The following is a 27,546-nucleotide window of genomic DNA, read 5'->3' on the forward strand; positions in this document are numbered from 1 at the left end:
AAAAAGAATTCTTTAAAGATAAATTGGACTACTGCTCTGCCAGACTACACCTCAAATTTAGAAGAGGAGGTCAAGGGGACATGGCTCTGAGAACTGTAGATCTCACAGGAGCTGCTGTGCGTGTTTCTGCAGAGGGATTAATTCGACGGTAAGTCTCAGTCTCTTGTTGAAATTTTCCCCAGATCTTCTGGCAGGACTCTGCACTGGGTTTATTATTACATTTCTCAATAGAAGAAAATCTGGTTGGATTATGAGATCATTATTTTGTGAATCAAAAGAACAGGATTCCCAGCTGAAGAGGAAGTTATGGATTGATTGACCATTTTTGCTTTCAGTGAAAATGTTTACCATCTGCATAAGCTCACTTATGCAGTCAGATTTGCAGTTGGTTTTCTTCGGACAGAAAAGTTTGGAAGAACTTTCCTATAAAAATATTTTTAAAATATTATATTGTGTAAAACTTTATTCTGTAGACTGTGATCTTGTACTGAAGTATATTTTATCCCACAATTCTTTGTATACATAATTTTGAAGCCATTAGATTTAAATATATCCCAATAACTAGTTATTTGTATTAACACTGACCTATACATAAAACATCCATAAAATATAATTGATTCCCTGACTCTGATCCCCAAAATAAATTTTCTTGATTATTTTGTAGCTTGTTTTTTTAGAGCTATTTTTTAAGACAACGCTTTCCCTATCATAGTATTTAGTTGTGACCAGGTAATAACAAGGTACGCTGAGATAAAAGTCACCATCAGTGAGGGCTCAGATCAATTGGAAATGAAAATATCCCTTTTATACATTTGGAAGAATAAACAGAAGGAAGTGCTTCATTATGTCTTGTTTGCAATTTCATTTAAAGGATTGTTTGTTTGTTTTTTTTTGTTCACTTGTTTGTTTTTGTTTGTTTGTTCTCCCTTCCTGGGTGGTGAGTACATGTACATGAAGGCTAGCACATTCTACTACTAGTCATTGGAATTGTTCTCTAAATGCAAGTTTGCTGTCTTAATGAGTTCACAGGAGACCAAAGAGAAAGTGGAGCATCTCATTTTAGGGCCAACAGTGATTTATAGCACTTACTGTAAAGCTGCCCAACACAAAGCTATCTTTCATATAAGGCTACTATATTTTGGACTAAAATATATTTAGTGTTTTATTAATGAAGCCTTCTGTCAATGTTTTAGGTTGTGAAAATGGGAAGATGGAAATAAATAAAATTAAATAATAATATAAAATAAATAAAATAAAATAAAATAAAATAAATAAATAAAATAAAATAAATAAAATAAAACAAAATAAAATAAAATAAAATAAAATAAAATAAAATAAAATAAAATAAAATAAAATAAAATAAAATAATAAATCTGTGACTGTATTTCAAATATATCCTGGAAAACTCTGTTATCCTAGAGAAGGCTGAGAAGCGGAGTTTCCTGCTTGAAGGGGTATTTGTGTTTTGCAAATTTGATAAGCTCTGAAATAATAATAAATAATAATAATAATAATAATAATAATAATAAAGTGCACTTCCAATATATTCATATGTTATTACTGTATATTGTATAAATTCAGAAACAGTTCTCCAAGTCTTTCCTGGCAAGCATCTATTCAATTCAGATACTCAGGTATTTGGTTATTCAAGGAAAAGATCTTCCAACCAGACTCTTTTTTTTTTTTTTTTTTTCTTTCCAGGAGCATCTGAAGAACGGCAATGTCTTTAGAACAAAGGGGACCCAGAGAGCTTCATAGTGTCAAGTCTTTTCCAAAAATGCCAGTCATGAGCATCAAGGAAATTCTCCTACAAAATTATTATTTTTGAGCTTTTTCGTTAATATTGGAGACCTTTGCATATTTGCATATCTGAAAAAGCACAAAATGCAAGTACTTCAAACTGCTTAAAATGCATGGGGACCTCTTTCTGGGAGGACTGTGGTTGCCCCAGGTGCTGTACGGACCTAGCTCTCTCTTGTGAACGGTTTGGAAGCTGTAAGCACCCTCTGAGCCAGGGCAATGCCAGGGCAATTACCAGTTTGAAGGGAGGAATCCTACTCATGAAGTAATGGAGTTGCTCAGCAAAGAAATGGGTAGGATATATTTGCACTTGGAACATTTTCCCCCTTATTTTTCATGAAAAAAAGAGAATAGCCGTTTTTTTGTTTTGTTTTGTTTAGTTTAGTTTAGTTTAATTGTGTTTTAAGATGGGATCTGACTGAGAACAGCTACAGGCTGTGGGCTGGCCAAGTGACATTGCTCTATTGTATTCTCATTAGAAGGTGTTTTTACAAAAATTCTAGCCAAGGCAATGCATTTACCAGTTCTGCTAGATCTGGATACCTGTAATACCTCTACTCCTGACAACTCTTCAATTTCCTTTCCTGAGCCAGGTGACGCTGTTGGCAGAAGGAATGGACCTGTCGCAATGATGAACAGCATCCTCTTACTTACCGCAATGGTCACGGCCAGCGCACAGCCAGCAGGCACTGAAGGTCTTCCTCAGGAAGATGTGAACCACTGGGGCAGCCCAGCACAGGCCCCACCATGAGTGTAAAGGTCTGTGAGTTCATGCTGTGGTTTTGGCTGGGCCAACTGCACTTACAATGATGATAAATACAGAGCAGAAGGCTGGTAACAATGAAAGAAGACTAATCTGACAAATGGGGAACTATAAAGAAAAAGGAAATAAAAAAGGGAAACAAGGAAAGGGGAAGGGAAGGGAAGGGAAGGGAAGGGAAGGGAAGGGAAGGGAAGGGAAGGGAAGGGAAGGGAAGGGAAGGGAAGGGAAGGGAAGGGAAGGGAAGGGAAGGGAAGGGAAGGGAAGGGAAGGGAAGGGAAGGGAAGGGAAGGGAAGGGAAGAGAAAAAAGAAACAGCACAAAAACCAAGGAGGTAGCTGAGGTGGAAGAGTAAAGACATAGGTCTGACGTCTGGTATCTTACATTTGTAAGAAAAATAGTTTGCTTTTAAGGTTGAGTCACATTGCACAGATGTGAGGTAGAAGCTCTCTCTAGACGCCCTCTGGAACAGCTTTTGGTTGATTATCTCAGTCTGACTCTGCTGGGTCCCACTGCAATTTCATGTTTCTTCTGAAAATAATAAACCACAGTATGAGAGCATTTAAAACCTTGAGGAAGAGAGAAAGCTGGAGTTTGATGGGGCACAAGGTCAGGCTAACAGAGGCTGTGTGTGGCATAGCTGACCTGTTTGGAAAGCTGATTGAAAAAGATCAATTTAAAAGTGTCATTTTGTGGTGGTAGACAGCTTGAAAAGCCCAAGCGCCAGAAAGAAGAAACACAGATGGGAAGGGTCAAGGTTTTGGTTGTGAGGACACTGAGGAAACTGAAATCTGTGCAGAACTGAGAAATGACAAGGTGAAGAGGTGGGATGCTGTGGGGAAGGGGTGGGGGGGTGAGGGGGATAACATATATAAAACTATTACAGAGAGATTGCCAGACAAACCAAAACTTGTCTATTGATGCTTCATATATATACACTCACAAAGACATGATATAAAAAATACCAGCAATATATTTCCTACTAAATTTCAAAATAAATTCTTGTTCAAACTGCAGCATGGTTTGCATTGCTAAATTAGGAGCTAAAGGCAGGGCCCTTAATCATTAATTCGTATTTTGAAGTAATGTGAGGAACATATGCTACAATAGGTTAACCCACTGAATAACTGAGGAAATGCAGGGTCAGGGCAGGCATGTTCCTGTTATTTGTACTTTTTATTTTAGGACTGTGTTCCCTGCACTCCTGTATCATAATTCAATCAAGCTCTGTACATTTGCTGCTGACTGGGAGACAGCAATGCCCTAGCATTACATTGGCAGACTAGTTAGCTGGGGAGAAGTAAAATGATATTTAAGCTGAAGGCATAACTCTTCTCTGCTTTCCACCACCACCACCACTTTAAATTCCTTGATGTTTATTAATGTTCTCTACTTTGAAGTAAGCTATTTGAAAATATACTAAATAATATGTTTTTTTTGTTTTTTTTTTTAATACGAAGTAATTTACATTCATGATTTCCAGCAGGGCTGTAATGCCATGGTGTTTTTCAAAAATATAGAGGCAAGATTCTGAAGTATTTTCAGAGGTGATCTGAAGTAAAGTATGCTGTCCCTCGGTTTCTGTGCTTAATACCAGTACTCAGAAAGGCAAGCTTTGTCAGTAGTGAGTAGGTCAGAAGTTAAGGGAAAGTTCAAGTTCAAGTTTAAATATAGCTTAGAGACTTTCAAAGAAAACTGATATACAATAGTCAGGGAATGCTTTATCAAAACCAAAATAATGTTTCACGTACAGACCAAATATGAAGAAAGAAAATATAAGAAAAATACAAGAAAAAAAAAAAGCTGATACCAAGACAGAAAAATGCAAAGAAAAATACATGCCAAAAATGCAAAGAAATGCAATTCTATACCTTTTGACTGTTTAATTAACATTAAGCAACACACCTATAATTTGTGATAATTATACAGCTCAGCAATGTACACAGGACTGCCAAGGTTAGAAATGTTGCAAGGTCCAGACCAAACATTACCCCTGTGGATACTCTTCCATAGGTTTTTAAGCATTTAGTACCCCAGGTCAAGAAAGCATACAAGACACTTTGCAAGCTAGTGCCCAATTTTTCCTCTCTGTAATGTTTAAATGTCTTCCTTTGCATCTGCTGTGAAGTAGGAGCATCAAAAAAGAAAAGGCACAATATAAATTGTCTGTTAATTGTGCTGTTAATTGTGACCTTTAATCTTACTGTATTGATACATACCCAGTTCAATTGCCTATTAGATTGATCAGTAAATTGACATCCATTAAGTGTTATATCTCCTTGAGACATACTGAATCTTTATTATTTTTCAGTTTCAGTTTTTGCCTTACATTGGTCTTTGTACCCATTTAGATTCAGAAATGGACAGATTTATTTATTTTATTTTATTTTATTTTATTTTATTTTATTTTATTTTATTTTATTTTATTTTATTTTATTTTATTTTATTTTATTTATTTTATTTTTATTTATTATTATTTATTATTTTTATTATTTTATTTTTATTTATTATTATTTATTATTTTTATTATTTTATTTTATTTTTTATTTTATTATTTTTCAGTAAAGTTTTGCGGGCTTGAAAAATGACTTCTTAGATTGCCCAGCTGTTATCTGCTTTTCCTGCACTGGATACTTGGGTATCTACATCACCGGTAAAATGTGCCAGGATGCACAAACTACATAGTTCTTTATCTTCCATGCCTACAGCAGCAATCTGTCAAGAGCATTCAGCAGACAACAGTAATATTGCAACCCTAACAAACAGTGCCAGAGAAAAATGTAGTATTTGTGCCCCTTCGCACCTTCTCTACTTTTTCCTTTCTAGCTTTATCACTTAACTAGGAAGTTAAGCATGTCTCCAACCTCTACAATGATGTAGATTTAAATATTTCCAATGTCATTGACTCAGCAGGGGAAGGTCCCTAAAATCATTTATATAAACAAACAAAAAAACTATACTTCATCTTTTATAAATCTGGTGAATAATACAGATGTTGACGCATTATATGGGTCATTGCAATGTTCTTTCTGTCTTTCTTCGTGCATTTCTGTCCATTCTGTATTTTGTATACCTACCCATGAAAAATCATTTCTAAAATTTTTTGATCCGTATTAAGGCTTTGTAATATCATGCTTGATTTAACACAATTTATTGTGACTCTTCCTGCTGAGTTTAATCATAGTGAGATGCAGATTTCTTTCTGCTTGTAAAATTCAGCACAACCAGGTTTGTCCCATGCTCTGCACATCTCTTTCGCTAATCTATACTCTGCAGAGTGACAAATGTAAGTCAAGTCAGTCATACTTTTTGCTAGCTCCAAAGAATAAATGTGATACACCTAAGTACTGCATGACAGACAAGTCAAAGGAATTTTAAAGTCTAAGATGGTATCGGCTCTCTAATTATTTGTAAGCTAATGACTGCTAGCTTCAGAAGACTTGAAAGGAATTGGTGAGATTTATCCAGAACCTCTGGCTTCACTAACAGACAAAAAGGATGTTAAGAGGGACCAGTAATGATTTGGTGTGTATATCAGCCCTTAGAGCCAAAGCTTCTCTGTAACACTTTGCAAAAGCAGGGGACTTTAAGTTTTTAATATTAGTTGTTGTTGTTGTTATTTTCTTTCCACCAACTGAACCAAATAAGCAACATTTCTTTTCAATTTTCTCACTGAATTTGTTTCATGTTTACTAAATGACCTACTTGTAACCTTCAGAGCTATAGATATCTCCACACTCCAGCTTCAGATTGAACAAAATATTAAGAAGGGATATGTCAGATACGCTTTGTTGTGTGAACTATGAAAAATATCTGAGCTGAGAGAAAAAAAAAAAATATTTTTCTTCCAAATACACCAAAATCTTTTGAAAATCCCATTTCTTTTTCTTTTTCTTTTTTTCTTTTCTTCCTTTAATTTTTGCTTGCTCATTTACTTCATTATTATTCTTCAGGAGATTTGGATGTTTCTTTAACAGGGTCAGTTTTATCATGATGTCAGCCATCAAGTTTGTATTTTTATTAAAAGCTAAAATATTTGTGATATAGGATGCCTCTTAAGAAGGCGATTTCAGAGAATACATCTGTCCCATTTCTTCAATAGAAAGATAATTGCTGGAGATAAAAGGGATAGAGGAATTACCACTGATGCCTTTCTATATTTTTAAATGGCTGTTATTACTATCCTGCATCACACTAAAATATGCAGCAGTACTGCCTAAATAAAACTGAATTATTTAGTCTAATTTATGAAATCTCTGCATAACTTACACTGTTAATGAACACTGAGGACAACTTTCACATCCTTCTTGATTCTGTCTACCTCTTTATTAATCCTCTTTACATCCTCAATAGGTCTTATGGGCCTGAGGGTTTGTCAGATTAAAGATTAACGGGTGTGTTTTATCTACAGGTTTTCTGTCAATGAATAATTAAAAACAGTACGCTCACATGAATACAGCTTTCAATTATTCCTTCATGCACACTAATCTTCTGTTTACCCCTTGCAATCTGCTTCTATCAGTTTTCAGTGTAAGCCTGAGGGTACTAAGTAACATTTTTTTTTTTCCTCTTGTATTACCATCATCCATTAATTATCTACACATTTGGTGTTATACACAGTGTCCTCTCCTCCCACATACACACAGAGACACATGCTAAAGTTCTTAAAACATCTTGTTTCTACATTTCAGAGAGATGTCTTTCACATAACACCCTATGATCAGTACCTTCCGTACAGCTATGAAACTATTGTGGTTTTGGTTTGCTTTGTTTTTGTTGTTGTTTCCTCCAAAACAATTATATAACACCAATGTATGGTAGAATTTGTTTCTCTAAGTATAACTCCTTTAAATATAAAAGTAAGTGAAACTAAAATGCCAGGCATGGAAATGTATCCACAAAATTATAACGTGTCTACAGTATGTTCATGAAGAAGCAAAGGAAAATCCTGAGTACATACTGCAGGTCAACTGAAAAATGATAAATGACAAAATAACAATCTCGATTGATCCATCCTTTTCTTGTATTAGCTAAAACTAATAAGGGATTTTTCATTCCAATGTTGTGTAAATAAACTATCCATTTTCCATGAAGTTCAAAATTAACTTATGTAACTCATGATTTTGCCCAGACTGTTCTCTGTCAAAAAACTAAAATAGTGCACTAGAAGAGGTCTAGACCCAAAGTAATTTTCACTTAAACCAAATTACATCCCCTGTGAATTTAGACAGCACTTCTTCTTCTTAACTGAACTGCAGGTCACTTGTGGGTTGGATTTGCGTTTTTTTTTTTACTATCTGCCCACAGCAGGTCTGGCTACATCTTTTGCCAGGTGCTTTATTCTTCACTTATACTAGGCTGATGTGATACATCACAGGTGGTGAGTTTGGCTGAGAAGCTTGACCCAGGGACAGCATTACAGGCTATAGACTTCATGGGAGAACAAATATTGGGGAAACAGCACTTAATTGGAGAAGAAGAGTTTATTAAGTGAAGTTAAAACTATTTTTCCTTAAGTTTAATCATCCAACTGAAGAGCCAAATTGATCATTTCAGTTTAGAAACAGCTATGGTGAAAGAGTTAACTTACATTGGAAGAAATGAAGTGATGTTTCAGAGCATAATTTTTGGGAAACTTTCATGTTTTCCATCACAATTTAGAAAGAAAACAAATGTCAAAATATAAGAAATTTCCATGCAGTAAGGATTCCCATTTTCTGCATTCCCTGATGTTAATTGTTCCAACTATTTCAAAGAAATGTTGAAAATGGAAAATATAAAAATGTTTGTTTTTAAAACTAAATTGTTTGTTTACCATTAATATGAAAAGATATATTTATTTCACCAATAAAATACCTTGTTGCAGATTTAAGAAAGAAGAAACATAGGGACATTTATATGTATGCACATATATTTATGTATACTTGTGTGTTAATGTAATTGTACATGAAAATCTAAATGAATATCAATAAGTATAACTTACACATGTATAGGTATAACATATATGTAACAATTAAGTATGGAATATTTCTGTGGATAACATGTGAGCCTAAAAAGAAGGGAAACAAGACCAAACCTCTACAGTAGCCCTGATGAAGAATCAGAATCCACAGGATAATATTCATTATCATATTCACAGTATTATATTCATAGATTGCAAGTTTTCTGTTAAGATTACTTACACCAAAAGAAGAAATAAAAGTGAAATTCAGTGCTGATTTTTCACAAATGATTGAACCTATTAAACTAACATCTAACCCATCTAAATCATGTTAAAACATTGCTAAACATATTCTAAATGAAAATGTTGTCAAAAGTAGCAATAGCCAAACTTTAATTCATCTAAGATTTAGTCCAGTTTGACTCACCATCTGAACTACTTTACGCTTACTTGAAGAAAATCTTGCAAGAAATATTTTATTTATTTAATCTATTCTTCTGAGAAAGTTTGAATGGTTCTTAATTTTTGCATTTGGAAACAGCATAAAATGAAACAAATCAAAAGCAAGCTGTTTCACATCTGTATAACCTATTTTTTTTTTCATTTTTTGTTTGGTTGACTATTTTTAAGTTAACATATTGTTGTGAATTTAAAAAAAAAAAGCTTTGAATTTTGTTTCAAGCTTTGAGTACTGTTTTGAATCATTTTACTCTCTTCCAAACAAGTCAATCTACTGTTAAGAAATACTGTATAAGATAGAAGATATTTTACTCTAACTCAGAGCACCACAATTTGAAAAAGGCTTTTTTGTTTTAGCACTGAAATAAATGCTTTGTGCTTCTGACAATAATATCTGTATTTATGCAGTCACATTGCATAGAGGTAGGGTAATTCTCACCAGCTCAAGTGTACAAACTATGGGACTCACACACTCAGTTGTACAAGTGTATAACATCTATACAGTAAATTTTACATCTAAAGTCTACAAAATTTCATGCTAGCTAGATGCATAAAGAAGGACTAAATTTTAGTGATCCCCGTTGAACAAAATTGTGCTCACTTATCCTAGCAAGTCCTCACAAAAAAATTGGGAACAAGAATGAAGAGAGTGAATATTGTTTAAAAAACAAAACAAAACAAAACAAAACAATTTTTATTTCTAATGTCCCTCTGCAGATGATATGGGAAAAGAAATTCAGAGCCAGACAATCTTTTCAGAGGGATCTATTCTGTAAATGGTATTCCTGTAACTACAGATATCTGTTTTATCTCTGCTTCCTTGAAATTTCAGAATTTGAAGAGTAGAGTAGCCACAAGCGTCCTTTCTTCTGGCCTGACAAATTATGAGTCCCAAGAAGTCAATAAAATGTGAGATAGGCCATATAATCTCACCTATATATGAGCAATACAAATCCCTCCTATCTAGATGGATCCAACCTGACTGCACGAAGCATTTGTATCTGTCAAATCTATAAAAGGAGGAATAATTTTTTATAACCTTATTTTTTTCTAGATTATAGGAAGTGCTGAGAACTATTGGTAACAAAATACAGGAACAGAACCTCAGCTGGTGTAAGTTGACAAAGGTTCGTGGGGAGTAACTTACACAAGTGCAGACTTGCCGTGGTGCATTTGTTCAAGTAGCATGTCCAGTGTGAGCCTGTGAGCTAGTCCCAGTAAATCTGTTAATGCAGCATGGCTTGAAAATAACTGAAAAACAAAAGCACTGTATTTACTTATTTATTTATTTATAAGTTTTGAAGTGGAGAGAAAATGAAATGGAAATAGAGACAACAGCTTACTAGAGATCAAGAGCATTGATCATTAGGAACTAACAGCAGTTTCACAATATGGTAGTGATTAGTGTTGCTTGTTAATGTTTTCTGATATGCATTAAAACTAACTTCAATTTTTACAGTAGCAATGAGACGTATTTCTACAAAATAATTTGGTTGCAAAAGCTGTGAGATGTGGCTGAAGAAAAAACTACTATTTCAATGCCTGAAAAAATAGAAAAATATTTTTGTTCTACAATGATGTTTTAATGGACAAAAGCATGCATTTGAAGAATAGGCTTGCTCTGAATTAAGTTCACAGGGCATTTTGCATGACTGGCGTGACTATTCATCCAATGGAATAGAATGGTTTATCATAGACAAAAAGAGAACAGCTGGCAAAGGCTGATATACCAATAGATAACAAGACAGATAGCTAGGTGTTCAGTGGTGTGAAGGTATTCTGTCCCATGATGTGATCACCTTGACGACTAATTGATGACATATTCTCTCTACTTGTGCAATTATATCTTTTGTATAAGGTGAAATGGAGAGGATTGTTAAAAACTAAACTAAAAACGTTTTGTTCAATGTTATTCAGCACTTCTATATCCACTGACAAGGACATACTCACTATGGTATTCCTAAACATTGCAAGGGACACAGTCTCCAGCATGGGAAAAACAATATTAGGCTTCATCCTGACAGAAACAGAGGAAGGGATCAGAGATCTGAATAGTGATTAAGTTCAAGTGATCATGACTTGCTCACACTTCATATTAAGGAAGAGAGAAAATGTGTGTATTTATTCTTCATATGAACATGCTTACACACCTGCGCACATTCTCTGCTTAAAAGCACTGGTTTCACAAGCCTGAGAACATGTATGAGAAAGAACAGGAACGTAAAAAAACTGCAGTAAATGTCTGTTTAACAGTGGTTTGTTACATTTCAATCTCAGTCCTGAAATGAAGAAAAAATATTGCATCAGTTAGAAAATACCATTCCTTGACAGGAAGTTAAAGTGGATATACCAAGAACTAAATAAGAAAGCAAATGGTGATATGGTTAATATGAAACATTTTCAAGGTATATCCTAACAATGATATATTTGCATTCAGAATAAAATACAAATAATAGAAACATTAAGGGCACAGCGGAATTACAATATTTTCAGATGTGTATCTGATATTTAAACCTTTCCAAAAATAGTATAGTTTGCTAAGAAAAACTCACATAGTCTGCAGTTCATTTGTGCACGTGAATGATCTCAGGGACGGGGTTGTACACCTGAATATATAGCTCAGAGCAGTAAGGAAGGTGCCAGCTTAGATGTAGCTGGGACAAGTTTCACCAAATATTACACACACACACTTATAACAGTGGGTCTGTTCAGAACTACTTGTTTTGTTTTGATTTATAAATAAATATCGGTTAAATACACTAGTTTAACAAAGAGAAAGTCAAGGGATAACTTAGAGTTTGTAAGTACCTGCTTAGGGAAGAAACATTTGACAGCTGAAAGTTCTGAAGCTACTCAGAAAAGATACAGGTTCAGTTGGCTGGAAGGTGACGAAAGATAAATACAGAAACAAGGTACCTGATTTTTTTATGAATATTTTTCTTTTATTATTTTTTTTAAAGCATAACTGACCACTGGAACACCTTTTGAAGAGATACAGTGGGTAACTGAATAGTGAGAAAAAAACTGAATAGTGAAAATAGTGAAAACAAAATTCAGTGCTTTTCAAAAGTGCATTTCACATCAGGTGAGAATTAATTCAAATATGCGATATCATCTGCATTATGTAGGAAGTCAAAACAATTGTTCTTTCTGACTTTATAATATCTGAATCAGTCTTGCCCTACATGTACAAGAACAAACCTTTTCATTATCAACTTAGTATTTCCTACTTCTTTGTTGTCTTACACAATGTATTACAAAATACGAACAACAACAACAACAACAAAACTGAAAATAGAATGACTTGTCATTTATTAAGAGGCATAATCTGAGAATATAGCTTTAAAACAGTTTGTTTCATTTTATGATTTCAAACAGAAATGTAGCAATTTTTGTAAAATAATAGGTATGATCCAGAGCAGTTGCTGGTTAATCTGGAATATATCACATTCCAGTTCATTCATTTATCCTGCTTATTTTATGAATGCCAGTATATATAATTATGTAGCTATTTTTGCTGTAATTTATTTTTAAAATGTCAGTCTGCAGAGATTCATATTAAATTCCCATATAGCCACACAAACATCCAGTTCTCACACATCTCCATTTGTTATCCTAGCTTTGCCCGTACTAGAAATTGAAAAGTGTGGCAGGTCATAAAATCGAATGAAACCTGGAGTCAAATATGCTTGTATGAGGAATACTGCAGATGCTTTGGTCAATGTTCTGCTTAGGCTAAATCCTGCTATCCTAGCTTTTTTTTTTTTTTTTTAAATCCATAGAATACCCTTCCATAAGCAATACAGACTAGGCTTTTGTGGAGATACCTCATCTCTATAGCTGCAGACACTTAGTCACATTATCTACCATAGGCTACATTCTGGGTACTTTTCCAGAAAACACCGTCTGCAAACAAAGTCCAGACTTCAAATTTTTCAAGTGTCTATTAACATATTATTTAATACTGGAGATATTCAAAAGCCATTTGGTCATCATCCTGGGCAACCAGCTCTGGGCAGCCCTGCTTGAGCAGGGATATTGGAAAAGATGACCTCCAGGGATCCCTTCCCACCTCAACCATTCTCTAATTTTGTGATATTTGCTGTTCTGCAAAATGGTCGCTTTCTAAAGGACTCAAAGAGGCTTGAATTCAGATGCAGAGTTTGTAAATATCTCCCAATTTCTATCTTTATAAAATGTGGAAATATTTTTGTATTTGGCTTGTCCGTACCCAGAAGGACCTGTTAGCTTGGTGTGACACACTTGTTTTAAAGTCTATTGCAGACAGAATGTCTGCTCTTTCAGAGCAAGAATACCTTTTATTACATTTAAGCAGTTTTTCTCTGCACAAGAGAAAAATACCTCAATGAATTTCCACTGAAGAATATCTTCCATTACACAGGAAACAAAGACAAGTGTCTAGTCCTTAGAAAGGACAGCTGCTTTCACCATTTAAATGTGTATGGATGGTGAGGAACTGAGATTTTTTAAATTCTTTGCACGTGCAGAAAAACACAGGCATCTGAGATAACAGTCACTGGGTAGGACTCTGTACCTTTTTTTGGGTGTTCAACACACCAGAATGTTTGAATTGAAAACCAAATAAAGCATGATTCAGAAAGCAGTTAAACCCCAAATTAACACCTTTCCTGAAATCCTTGTCCCCAGTAATGCTGTGAATCTTACAGGACTCACGGTGGTATTCAGGAATAGGGAAAAACTACAGTAGCTCTTTGCTTTTTCCAAAATTTGTGTTTTATATGCTGGTGGTGTTTTTGTTGTTGTTGTTATTTTTCAGCAACATTAAGTGAGACATGAAGGTGATTTTAAAGCATAGGTACACAGAGTACACAGAGTAAGAATTTGGGATGGCATCTCAAAATGACTGAGATAACCTATTGCTATAGTAAAGCAGGTTTATGTGTGACTTATTCTACATTCTTGTGTAGCATACTTGCATACAAAAAGTTGATTTGTTTTATGTGACCATGCTCCTCAGGCTCCCTTAGGAGTTAAGTTTCTAACACATGATAAAATTGCAATGAACCAATGACGCATTGTCTAGGCGGGCTCTGTTCATGAACACAATGCTTCAAATACCATTATCATCTCAGCAGCAGGTCACAAGAGGACTATTACTGTTTCTAAGGATTTTAATTTTTGGGCAGTTAAAGAAATTTAAGCAGAGGTGGTTTTTGTTGTTGTTGTTTTTGAGTTTGACTTTTGTCTTTTAGTGTGAAAAAAAAAAGTAGTTCTCATTCGGTTCATCTAAATTACTTTTTTTTTTTTTTTTTTTTCCCAAAAGAGAAATGAGAAAGAATATGGCTTTTCAATTAAAATAACATTCTTTTTTCTTTGGAAAATATTAATGTAAAATTTTCATCTTCTTCTAATTAACTTCAAGATTATGAAATTGGTCAACACTGTATCTATGGTAACCAAGTTATTTGGAGCTATACATTAAAAGGAAAAAAAATCTGTTGATTTTCAGAAGTGTTCCTCTTAACAGATGTGAAGCAAGTCCTCAGAAAAATTTACTTTCTGATCCTTTTGTTGCAGCTGTCTTTACTCACCTTGCTACCCCACAGTTTTCTTTTCTTGTCTAATCTGACATTATTCGAGTTACCTGTAAAATCACTCAATCATCTCATGAAGCCATAAACAGATCTGATAAAGAATATAATAAAGAATGTGGTAAAACTTGTGAGGATGTGTGGAACAGGAACCTCAAACAACAAAAAAGCAACATACAGTAAAAGAAAAAAATAAAAAAAAAATAAATGAACGGAACAGAGGAGAAATGGTACTGAGCAGAGGAGGCAAGGAAGAGGGTGGTTGCCTCCATTTCTGTGAGTAAATTAAGACTGAACTCCAGAAAGAGGTGCTTGGGGAATAGAGGCTATAATTTTTGTTCCTTGTCAACATCAATGAGCAAAACCACTAGAGATTAAATTCATGAGTATAGCACCTTCTGGTTTTGATCTCCTCCACCTTGAAATAAACTTAAGTGTTATCATACAAGAAATTCTTTAACCTCAGTTGACAGTGCTTCATGTGGAGCTGTAGCAGGGCCAAGCCCATTGAAAATATCCTGTCTAGAGAGCCATCAACTCCATTTTGAGGCAGTGGTGTGGGGAAGGAACTGTAGGAAAGTACAGTGAAATGGAGAGTGACTTTTCATTACTGCTGGTCTTGCCAAGCCATGACAAATGGGCAGCTGAAGAAAAAGAATTTTTTGGCTGTGTTCAGCCTCAAGCTGGTGCAAAATTTTAGTGTGTTAAATCTTGATCAAAACACCTTCTTTCTAAAATACAGTCCAGTTATTAAACAGTAATAACCTTGCTACTAGGAAAAAATAACTTGCACGCACAATTAGTACCAAATCATTCTTCTGATTCAGAATGAAAACATACTTGTTTAATCCCATGTTTGAATAAATTCAGCATCAGCTATTTTTATTTGACAAACCTTGCTAACCACAATTTTGTGGTGGCATTATAGCACAATGATGAGAAATGAGCTCTCAAATGCAGAAAGAAAGTAGAACAAATATCCCAAGAGTCTTCTGGGGGTGGCAGAGAGAGGAATAGTTGGCTTGTCATGTACCATACATGGGCAATGACAATGGCCAAAAGCAGAAATAAATCTTGCAGAAATATTTCAACTAAAAAAAGCCTTGAAGAATAAGCATCTGTATATATGTCCCTTGATGGCTAGAATAAAATTCATCCAAGATGAGGTAGGTGAATAGGAGGTTGTATTATCACTGCTGTGGGAAATAAACAGCTAGAGTAATTTTTTTTTTTTTAAATAATATATTTTAATATTTCCTGGCAGGATAAAACAGCACACAAAACATCAAAAATTCTATTGCAACAGTAGTTTCCTTAGGGAAAAAAAAAAAAAAAGGCTTAGAAATTTTAACACAATAAGGAATTACAGGTACTTGCCTTGTGGGTTCTATCAAAACATATCACGTGGCCATTACAGGAACAGTCTCCTAAAGTTGTCTGTGAGAGCTATGCATAAAACCCATTGGTGTCTACCATGATTTGGGTTTGTACTCTACACTGTATTAAAAATGTTCCACTAAATGCCCACACATCCATGCTGTGTCCATAGGGGCCAATATATGAAGTCAATACATTACTATGAAAGCAACAATCATTTACATCAAGGTGTAAATGGTTTACATTGGTTCAGTATATATTGCATTTACTTGTTTAAACAGATGATTATAATATAGTCTATTTTGTTTGAGCCAAACCTATAAAATACATATACTAAGAAAGGTGAATAGGTGAATACCATACTATAGCATGGTATTCAATGCACTGATCTTGCTCTTTCAGCTGTTCTTCAGCAGGATAATTCAGACACACTTTCTCACTATGCCTTTATTCCATTTGCCCAACAGCCAGACTTTGTTCATCAAACCCTTTCAAAATAGATCTCACACTATAGAGAAATAATTGAAAATCTTTTTAAGAAAAAATTTATATTTGTTCATGATGGCAATCTTCCTTTATAATAAAAAAATTGTCTTTGAAGAGTGCAAAATGTTGACATATATGGTCATTTGGTATAAACCAGCTGCTTTGAGTTAAGTAAATTCAGTTATGAACTGTTCCTTTGGATTTTTTTTTTTAATATCCTTGAAATTGGTTTAAAATGTTACCCCTGCAATTTAGTTTTACCACTAAAATGGGTAACACTGTCCTCTTATCACCTTCTTCCAAGACAAATAAAGGTTTTGTTTGTTTGTTTAATGTTATTTTGAATGATTGGAATTAAAGTTAACGAAGAAAGGGTAGCATAGTCACATTATTATCCAGTACCAATGACAAATGTCATAGCCCTGATTCATCTTTCATTTACTCTAATTTTATGTCAGAATAACTTAATTGAAAGGCAAGGAAGATGTCTGGAGAGCCCTGCTTTTAAGGGCGTAGGCTTTACTAAAACATTAGTAAAACTAATGTCAGACATGCTGCATTGCTTTAGCTCAGATAAGATGCTACCAAAATCACAGAAGTGCTCAGGGTCAGAGACTTGTGATTAAAATGGTTATTCAGGTTCATTCTGATGCACAAAAATCAGTGAGGAGCCAAGGAAGATCCTTTTAAAGGCAGATCCCACTGCAAGCTGCAGGGCTGAGAAGGTCCTGCCCACACACACATGCAAAATGCTATGGGCTGTCTCTCAGAAAATGAATAATTTAAATGGAAAACTTTTCTACATTCACCACATCAAGAAGAATTGTTAAATAACTATATTTGCTCCGAGTTCTTGAGGAGAAAAGGACTGGCAATAGAGCCCATTCTTAATCAGCTGTTGATTACAGGATAGTTAATATATTTTCATATACAGTAAATGACAGTATATAATTAACATTTATACCATGAAACAAATAAAACACTCCTTATAGTAATTCCATTATTTCCATGTCTATAATTAGTGGCCATTGTGGTTACTATTTTCAAAAAAAATCAGCATTTACCAACAATTACTTTACCACAATATCTGTGATACCACAGTTATTTCCTATTCTAATGACAGAGAAGCATTATGGTATCTCAAATACCATGATTTAGTAAATGTTTCTAATGGCTGACTTTTTGATAGCAATCACTATAATTCTCCCGTCTTCCTAAAAATGCAAATAGCTATTAGAATCAACAATTTAAACCGTAGAACAAATTGGGGATAGCAAAAAAAAATCAGTTTAATCTTTTCCAGATTGTAATGCAGAGTCAAGTAAGCTGCTAACACTGGCCCTTAGAAGGACATCCCTTCTAAAAGTTCCCTGTTGAATATGGGCAGCTGACTGACTGGCTTTGGGCTTGAGCTACATTTTGGAGTTATTCAACATTAACTGCCAAAATATTACTTCTTTTCTTCCCTCCCCCCCGCCCTTTTTTTTTTTTTTTTTTTTTCCTTCCCAAGCTCAAAAAAGTCACTTCTATCAACTCTGACAAAGGCCTAGTAATAGATATGTAAGATATGTAAGTCAGTCTTACAGAAAATGTGTCCCATATAATTGTTTTCTACAAATAATTTCCTTCTTTTCATCTTCCCTAGTGCATGTGAGAGGATGTAGAGACCTGCCCTCAGCTGATAACTTTCAGAAAAAGTAAAAATTGCTGGAAGGGATTTAAAGCTGAAGTGAGAGATTGCATGCTGTTGAGATCTTTCAGTCTGCTCCATGAGGTGCTGGGTACAATGAAGCATATCAGAAAAGTTTCTATACCAATGCACGCAGCATAAGGAATAAGCAAGAGGAGCTTGAAGCTTTGGCTCAGTCCCAGCACTATGACATCATTGACATAAGCAAAACTTGTTGGGAAGAGCCCTGTTACTGGGATGTTACACTGGATAGCTACAGACTCTTGAGAAGGATTAGGCAGGGAAGGGAAGGGGGTGTATTTAATGGAGGTGCTATATTTAATGGAGGGGCTGGGCTGCAGAGCTTGCAGTTGGTGAAGAGGTAGCTGAGAGCCTCTGGGTAAGGATTAAGGGACAAGCAAATAAAGCAGATGTCACGGTGTGAGTCTACTATAGGCCACCCAGCCAGGATGACAACACTGATGGGTTACTCTTTAAGCAATTAAGAGACACCTCTAGATCAGCCAATTTTGTCATTATGGGTGGCTTCAACTAGTCAGATGTGAGCTGGGAATACTGCACAGCTGATACAAACAGGTCCAGGAGATTCCTAAAACACCTTGATGGTAACTTCATGGTACAGATAATAAGGAAGCTGATTAGGTGCCCTCCTAAATTTGTTGCTGGTAAACAGATAAGGTCTTGTGGGTGAAGTGGCAGTTGGTGGCCAGTAGTTGAGTTTAAAATTTTTGATGATAGGAAGAAAACCACCAACAAAACTTCAATGCTGGATATGGGGAGAATTGACTTCAGGCTGCTCAGAGAACTAGTCAGTAAGGTCCTCTGGGAAACTGATTTTGAAGACATTGGGGTCCATCAGTGCTTGTCACTTTATAAGTACCACCTCTTAAGGGCACAGGAACAGGCAATTCTAAAATGTCGTAAGTCAAGCAGCCGGGGCAGAAGGTAGGCTTGGCCAAACAGGGATCTTCTAAAGCTTAGGCAGAAAAAGAAAAGTATCTGGCCACTAAAAGCAAGGTAGGGTGACATGAGAGGACTACTGAGGTGCTGTTTGACATTGTAAGGAGAAAAATTGGGTGGCAAAAACTCAATTAGAGATGAAGCTGGCCAGTACTGTGGGAGATAATAAGAAGGGTTTTGTTTTGTTTTTAAATAAGATAACAGCAAAAGAAGGATCAGAAAAAACATTGCTCCATTACTTGTAGAAAATGATTGCCTTACAAATACGCACATAGGCAAAGCAGAAACGTTTAATGCTGCCTTTGCCTCTGTCTTCAACACCAATGAATGGCTCTGGGATCAACAGAGCCCTGAGTTATAAGACCATAATGATGAACTCCCAGCCAACCCCTAACTTGTGTGAGATTTGCTGTTTTACCTCAATGCATATAAACCTATGGGTACATATGGGATTCATCCCAGGACACTCAAAGAGCTGACTGATATCATCATGAGACCTCTCTCAATTATTTTTCAGTGGTCTTGGGAATCTGGAGTGGTCCTGGTCAACTGGAAGCTGGAAAATGTTCCAGTTTTCAAGAAGGGCAAGAAAGAAGACCCTGGTAATGACAGGGCTGTCAATCTCACCTCAATGCCTGGAAAAATTATGGAGAAAATTATTCTATTATTCATCTAAATTTCCAAACTGTACTCTTTTATTGTGTGGGGCCCTTCTAGCTGGTCTGGGCTAAAATGCCAGCAAGATGTATGCCAACACATGAAAGTAAAGGTGATTCTCATACCCATGACCTTGTCCTATACAGTTTGCAAGAAGAGACTTAACCACAAAGTCTGTAGCAGACTTTGGGAATGAAGAAGGTCTCCTAAGGTCTCTGGACCCACTCTTACTTTTGATCGTGTAGTGGTGACTGTCATGTCCACATCATGGTCCTAATGCTAGTGAAGTTCAGGTCCACTAATGATCATATATGGAAAGACAAATTTATCCCAAATGTAATTATTGGACTGTCTCCAGCTCATGCAAAACCCTGACCCCAAAGTGAGGGTTTCAACAATCTCTTTGTACAATAAAACTATGAAATAGAGGAAAGGATTAGTTTTGCTCTAAACAATAATAAAAATGTAAAGTATAGGAAATATGAGGACTTCAGGAAATCACTGTAGTTTCAGAGAACTGTTTCAAACAATATATTGAACTATTCCAATCACATTTCTGTAGAATCAGAAAGCAAGTGTCCCATTTCACAAGCCTCATGGGAAAATTAACTTCAGGGTAAAATGATTTGTTCAAAGCAATTATTTTGCACTTAATCCCTAGAAACCATTTAGGGGCTCAGAATAATGACTACCAAGTTGTCTGGCATGTGGCCACAATCCATGAAAATATAACTCTCGAGGAGGAGTGTCTCCCCCTCATTATCCACCTTCAGAGTTGTTAAAAACTTTCTGAAATCCCTGTCCCAGAGCACAAACCATTTGCAGAAGGGACCTTCCAGACACAGAAATTTGTTTTGCAGACATGAAAAGAAATGACACCCCTATGTGTCTGATGTCTGTTTTTCATATTTATATCTGCACAGAACAAGAAATGCTCCTGGCAGGGTTTCCTGATAAATAACAGATACAATATTGGATACCAAGTCCAGGTTTTGGTGGGTAATAGAAGGATTGTTTGTCTTAGACAATAAGTAATTTTTATTACCTTCAGATGGTTCAGTGTGACTCACTTTAAAACCTGTGCATCCTTAATTGTGGCAGGTTTCATCCCAAAGTGTATTTGTCAAATAATGTAAAATGTAGTCAGGGTGGGATTTTTCTCCCTAGTGTCTTGAAGCAGAAATCCAGGCTTAAAAATAGTTTCTGATATAGTCATATAAGTTCAAACAGCATCCAATGAAAGCTAATGAAGAATTAAATATTCTGGGCCTGATCCCTACCTTATTAAATCAGTGTGTGTGTTTTTATATATTTAAGTCAATTAAACTGACATTGCAAAACAGTGCAAATTTGTTTTAAATATAACAAAGGAACAAAGATATTTATAATAAGAACAAGGAGGAGGTATAGTTGACAAAAAAATTTACTTTTCTTCTTAGTCCTTTGATCCACAGATTGCCTTCCAGACAGATCTGACATGTTTTTTGATTAAAAGCACATACTTTTACTGAGTCTGATGAAAACTTGATCTTCAAAATACAAATTTTTGCTAGATGACAGAAATAGGCATTTAGAACTAAATACGAATTTTTAAATCCTCTAATGCTCTGCCTACTAGAAAGTTGAAAATTTTAATTCTGTGCTCACATGAAAATCATAGTTAAGCCTATCTATAAAATTCACTGCAATTTTCACTGCAACTGCAAACCTGTGTCTTAAGGTAAAACAGTACAATGACTGAAAAGATTAAATTGGAGTACACCAGATGGCAATATTCATACTAAAGTTGCTTTTGGAATCATGAAATGTTTCTTCATAGAATCAGAATTAGTTTGGTTCACTAGAAAGAGTATGTCCCACTTTTCCTTTAAAATCATAGTATATTTTTACATTAAATGAGAGATGTCTATTAACATTGTGGGAATGAAAATACTTTTCTAAAAGCAAGTTTTCTCCATCTTTTCATTTTGTTTAGTTCCATTATGGAAAGCTAAGCCATACTCTCAGAAATTTATTTAATTAGAACCCTTGTATTTGCTCTTCTGTTGAGTCTGCCACCCATGATGAGCAATGTAACCGAAAACTTGTGGGCTATGGACTTCTCTCTCAGTCACTAACCTAATGAATGTTATATATTTTTAATTTACACTTGTGACAGAACAGCTCTCATAAAAGCAGTCAAGAGTGTCCTGTCACAGAATGGCTTTTAATAGAGATCCAGATTGTGACCAAAGTAAGGGAGCTGCAGTTCTCCTCTCTCTGATCTTTGATGCACTGGATTAAAAATAAAAATGAAATCAAAGTGTTTAATGTGAATGACACAGATTTCTGCCTTCTGAAGCCTGTTCTGAGAATGTGGCAGTGTTCAGCACACTGCTGTGTAGGACTCCTTGCCTTCTAACATAGGTACAAACCGCACATGAAAACAGCACACCTGGGCACCAGCTCCCATCAGGGTGATGCATTCTCAGGGAAGAAAAAGTTACTGCTGTAACATTGTGAATTGGAAGAACAACAAAGTATTAGCTAACTTTTCATACAAACTAAGTTTCTTAATATTTAAAAATCCTGTTAAATATCCTTTACAGTAGACAAATTAAATATAAAAGAGTTTTAAAATGCTGTTACATACCCTTTTTTTATTTACCTATTGCCAAAATACCTGAAGGCTATTTTAGGCAGTGTGTCAGCAGCGGCTTTCATTTAAAAGCAAATGAAATGCTGTGAAACTTTCAAGTCATTACCTTTATTTCCATACTCTGACACATATTTGTGTTTTGTTTACACAGGTAGAACCATGAATAAATGTTTATTTTGTGGGGAAGGCATTATAGACATTCACTGGAGCACCTTCCCATGTGTTATGATTGAGTGGTGTGCAGACTCCACTTGTTAATAAATACAGGTTTAGCAATTCCAACATGCAGGGAAGGTGTGTGGAGCACAGACACTGAATCACATAGAAATACCAGGCTGCTCAGAGTAGTAAAACTAGCAAAGGTTGTCTTTCTTGAGAGGCCCGGAGTTCAACTGCAGCTGTCTGGAGGGGAGTAATGTCAAAAACATAGGTGTCTCCTCATGGACTTGGATGCAACTGAAAGCAGCTTTTCAAGATCTGAAATTTGCACACGTTATTTGTGTGGCAGTTAGATGATTAAATCCTACTTGTGTGCAACATTTGAGATGGTGATTTCTGTTACCTACTAGCAATTCCTTTCTTATGAGGAAACATTTAAATAGACAACTTTGCATAGAAATAGTGTATTCAAGTGCAACATGAGCTGAGGTCATGTGCTAATGGAACAATTTGCAATTCTCAGACCTCATTCTCTCTATATGAAAAGCAAACTAATTGAACAAAAGTTGATGTAAGTGTATCTTTTATACATAACAAATATATCAAATTCACATTAAATATGAATTATCTGGAGAGTCATGCTTATTAGTTCAAATTGGCATTGTTAAAAAGTGAGTTTATTATACACTTACTGGGTTACCTGTGTAGTTCTTTCCATGGTTTATTTTCTATGGTGATGGAAAAACAAAAAAACATTCAGTTAGCATGGGAATTATTACAGGTGACTTGCTTTGAAGGCATCACATATGTTATAATAGTCCTATTTAATTGATAGATAAAACAGCTCTGTTGTGAAAAATCAGTGAGTAGAAGGAGGGTTTGTGCAGAATTTTAAATGAAGAACATTTTTTATTCTGTTTCAGCATTTGCTGAAGTAAGGTTTCTGCATTTTGCTCTATACAAAGCTAGGTTGGGAGTGGTATTATAACCTGATGTCCTTCTAAAATTTACATCAATTTCTTTATTCCTAGGGTTATCATGTCAAAACATACCAATAACCACACTCACAAAACTTTCCTTAATATAAATGTTGGCTTGTGCTATATATTTCATAAGCACTACATATACTTACAGGTAAAAATGCTAAAGTAATGTTCCAAGAGAAGTGGTAGGTTGAGTTGTGAGTACAGAGTATATAAATGATATGTTACAAACCTTGCCTTGCTGAGGTCACCAAGATTTTTATCAGGTAAAATGGATTTGAAAGGTATATTTGAAGGTGAATTACCTGGGAATCAGTCATTGCCATAGTGCAGACTACATAATAGACACTGTTCACTGATGGAGCTTTATCTCTCTGAAGATTTTCCAGCCCCTCACAAGGTTAAAATGTTCTCCATTACTTATCAAACAGTGGAAGAATAGTCATACGGAGCATAAATAGCAATCAAGACCCATCAATAACATTTTTTTATTTGTTGTTGTTCAGCTAAGCAAACAGTATTAATTTAGAGTGGGGGGGTTCAGTCAAAACCTGAAACACAGGCTCTTAAATTCAATCAGGAGATTCTTACTGATTTGAATAGAGGTGTTCTAAAGTGCTTCATGCTTTTCACTTTCAATGTTGTATGTCTATTTGTGTTGAAAAAATGTAATTTTTCATCTTTACCTACCTGCCAAATCACAATTTGATTTGATCATTTGCTAATCAACACATTAGGAGATGTCATTTTTTTCTTGCCCTTATTGGTCCCCCTTCTCCTGTCCTGCATTTTTGTTTTGACCAGACCAGACCATTTTTGTTTCGACCAGTTTCTGATTAAAATTTCTCTAGAAAATGTAATTTTCAGTAATGCTCCACTGAAAGAGACCTATAGCTAATGTGATGGTTTTAGGTTATGCCAATAATGTTATCATTGCTTAAAAGAGAAACAGCACATTATTGTGTTCAATCCTAGGAAATCTACAGACAACATATTTTTAAACAATATAGTCCAGATAATTTATATGTCTGTAGAGTACAGGACTTAGGAAAAAAAGTACATTAATTAACCTAAATTTCTATTTATTTATACTGTTTTTCATTCTGAATCTAAACAATAAGGTCTATTCTTTGCTTAGTTATACTTTAGAGGACTGGCTACACAAAGAAACAAGTTAGCCTGTGTCAAAATGAATGTGATAGAATTCAACTCTTTCAGAAAGTGACATGGTGAATATATAGATGATTTCCAATTCTGTTTTTCTCATGACTGAATATAATTTTTTGTTTTGTGTTTTTTAAATGAAGCTATCATATGGAGCAAATTTGATGCCTTGATCCCATCATAATCAATTAGTTTTGCCGCTGGGTTTGAAAGAGTAGTTTCTCAGGGACTGCCAGGTTTGGATGATCTTTCTTCCAGCTCCTAAACTAGTTTCTCATAATCTGGTAAAACTTTCACTCCTATGAAGATACCTTGAGATTTGCAGCTCATTTCATTGTGGACAGAATTTCACTAGGCCAGTTGCTTCTGGAACAAATATATTTTCCCTCAAATCTGGTTGTTACAGTGTGTGATTTATAAAAAAAGTCTTTTTTTTTTTTTTGGAAGTTGTCTTATTAAAATTTAAACCTAAAACCAGATGTGTCTGAAAGTTCTCCTAAAGATGAACTGAGATGACTTAAAAAATCTGGATGACTTATAGCAGTCCCACACACTAATAGGATACAGGATACTTGACCTCTGTCTGAATTTCTCTGCTGGCATATTGAATTCATAATCACTCTTCCCTGGACTTGGAGATGGAGCTTCATTCTTCGAAGTGTTACAGGCTGATGATATCAACAGATGCAGAATAAATGACAGGGTTGTAAGAAGTTGAAAGTGCTTTGGTGTGGTAAGATACAGCTTTTGAAGGGCACTTAAACAGGGAGTTTACACACTAAATATATATTCTGAGTGACTAAATTTAAAATATTTTTATTTTATAAAGATTATATAGATCTCATTACCACATAAAAATTTTTAGATTTCTCAGACAGACATCTAACATTCACATATGAATAAAAATATTAAGGTAGTTTTGATATCTAGTCTATAACTTATATATAATGCTTTTAAATTTAGTTTAATTTTAAAATGTTTTAAAGTATTCTAAAACAAGTTCATTACAGCAGGGTTTTTTCATTTCTGTAATGGCTTTATATTTAGATCTAATTTGTAGATGAAATTTGTAGATGAAACTTCTAGCACAGCATCCAAAAGTTATCTGATATTTTCATAGTGTATCTGGAAAATTATATGTTTCTATCGTTACTTTTTAAATTACACTTTTTTTGGCAACTAATGTATTAATCCTGTATATGCTATCAAAGAGCTATAGTTTCTAGAGAGTTAAAACTTGAAAATTAATAAATCTATTCATGAATGAAGTTTCTGGAATTCTCATCAAGGTTACTTTCTGTGTAATAAATAGTAAAAATCAGTAATACAAAGTTGAAATATAAGATTAAAAAATAATAATAAAATCTAAAGAAGGCTACATCCTTCAGGTAAGCAGTTATCAAAGAACTGTTGAAAAAAGAGTCTTAATGACCTGAGAAATGTTCATACCATGAAGATATTTTGTTTCTGTTGTGGTTTAACCTGGCCGGCAGCTAAACACCACACAGCCATTCTCTTACCCTCCCCCCTCCCTCTCTGGGATGGGGGAGAGAAATGGGAAAGTGAAGCCTGTGAGTTGAGATAAAGACAGTTTATTAAGACAGGAAAATAATAATAACAATAATAATAATAATGATAATAGTATTACTACTAATAATGTGTACGAAACAAGTGATGCACAATGCAATTGCTCACCACCCGCTGACCGATGCCCAGCCTATCCCCGAGCAGACGCCCCCCCCCTCCCCCGGCCAGCCACCCCTATCTATTGTTTAGCATGATGTCAGATGGTATGGAATACCCCTTTGGCCAGTTTGGGTCAGCTGTCCTATGGGTCTGTCCCCTCCCAGCTCCTGTGGCACCCCTAGCCTGCCCGCTGGCAGGACAGAGTGAGGAGCTGAAAAGTCCTTGGCCTGGTGTAAGCACTGCTCTGCAACAACTAAAACATCAGTGTGTTATCAACACACTTTTCATCCTAATCCAAAACATAGCACCCTACCAGCTATGAGGAGGAAAATTAACTCTATCCTAGCTGAAACCAGGGCAGCTGTTTTCTGGCAGGTCATGGGAAGAAGATTGGCTGGCTTGGGGGAGTTTATGTACACAGGGCTTTTAGGCTGCAGCCAAAGTGCTCCTCTAGATCTGGAGGTTTGAAGATGCAGTCTCCAAGCTCAAAGCCAACCACATATCAGTCTGGCGCAACTGATTTTTGTGTTCCTTGCACTAGCCGTTCCTTCACCTCCTCTTCAGATACAAGGACACGCGTCTCTTTCACGCTCCTTTATTAGTAAAGAAGCCAGGATAGATTAAAGCCTCTTTCTTCAAGTCAGTAAGATACCTGTCTTCGGTTTCAGTGAGAATTCAGGCCCTAGCAACTGAAGTTCCTTCTAGATAGTGTTTCTTCTGTATAGGATAATTTCATTTCCCTTTTGAAGACTTACAAGGATGTGGTAACAAAAGCAAAGGCATAAAACAGTACCTGAGGCATAGGCTACTTTTCAGCCTGCAGCAGACTATAGGTATGCTATTATCATTTCAGATAAATATGATCTACGTAATGTGAAGTGTTCCAGCATGCTTACAATCTGCCAAGAGCCAGAAAATGGGACCTTCATTTCTTCCCTATGAAGAAAGGCTGAGAGACCTGGGACTGTTCAGCCAGGAGAAAAGAAGACTGAGAGGGGACCTCATCCATGTTTATAAACACCTGAGGTGTGGGAGACAGAGGGATTTGGCCAACCTCTTTTCAGTGGTTTGTGGGGACAGGACAAGGGGTGACAGCCACAAAATGGAGCACAGGAAGTTCCGCACCAACATGCAAAAGAACTTCTCCACGGTGAGGGTGACAGAGCACTGGAAAAGGCTGCCCAGGGAGGTTGTGGAGTCTCCTTCTCTGGAGA

General features: G+C 35.5%; 1 long non-coding RNA gene across 1 annotated transcript; it reads left to right on the top strand.

Moving 5' to 3' along the window:
• LOC310894561 lies at positions 1 to 27,355 on the top strand. The gene is made up of 3 exons (XR_014580007.1): positions 1 to 148; positions 2,394 to 2,559; positions 27,186 to 27,355. It is a non-coding gene; the product is annotated as an uncharacterized lncRNA (long non-coding RNA).
• Positions 27,356 to 27,546: the final 191 nt, after the last annotated feature.

The sequence above is a fragment of the Anser anser genome (assembly GCF_964211835.1).
Source record: "Anser anser genome assembly, chromosome: 2".
In the NCBI taxonomy this organism is placed as follows: domain Eukaryota; kingdom Metazoa; phylum Chordata; class Aves; order Anseriformes; family Anatidae; genus Anser; species Anser anser.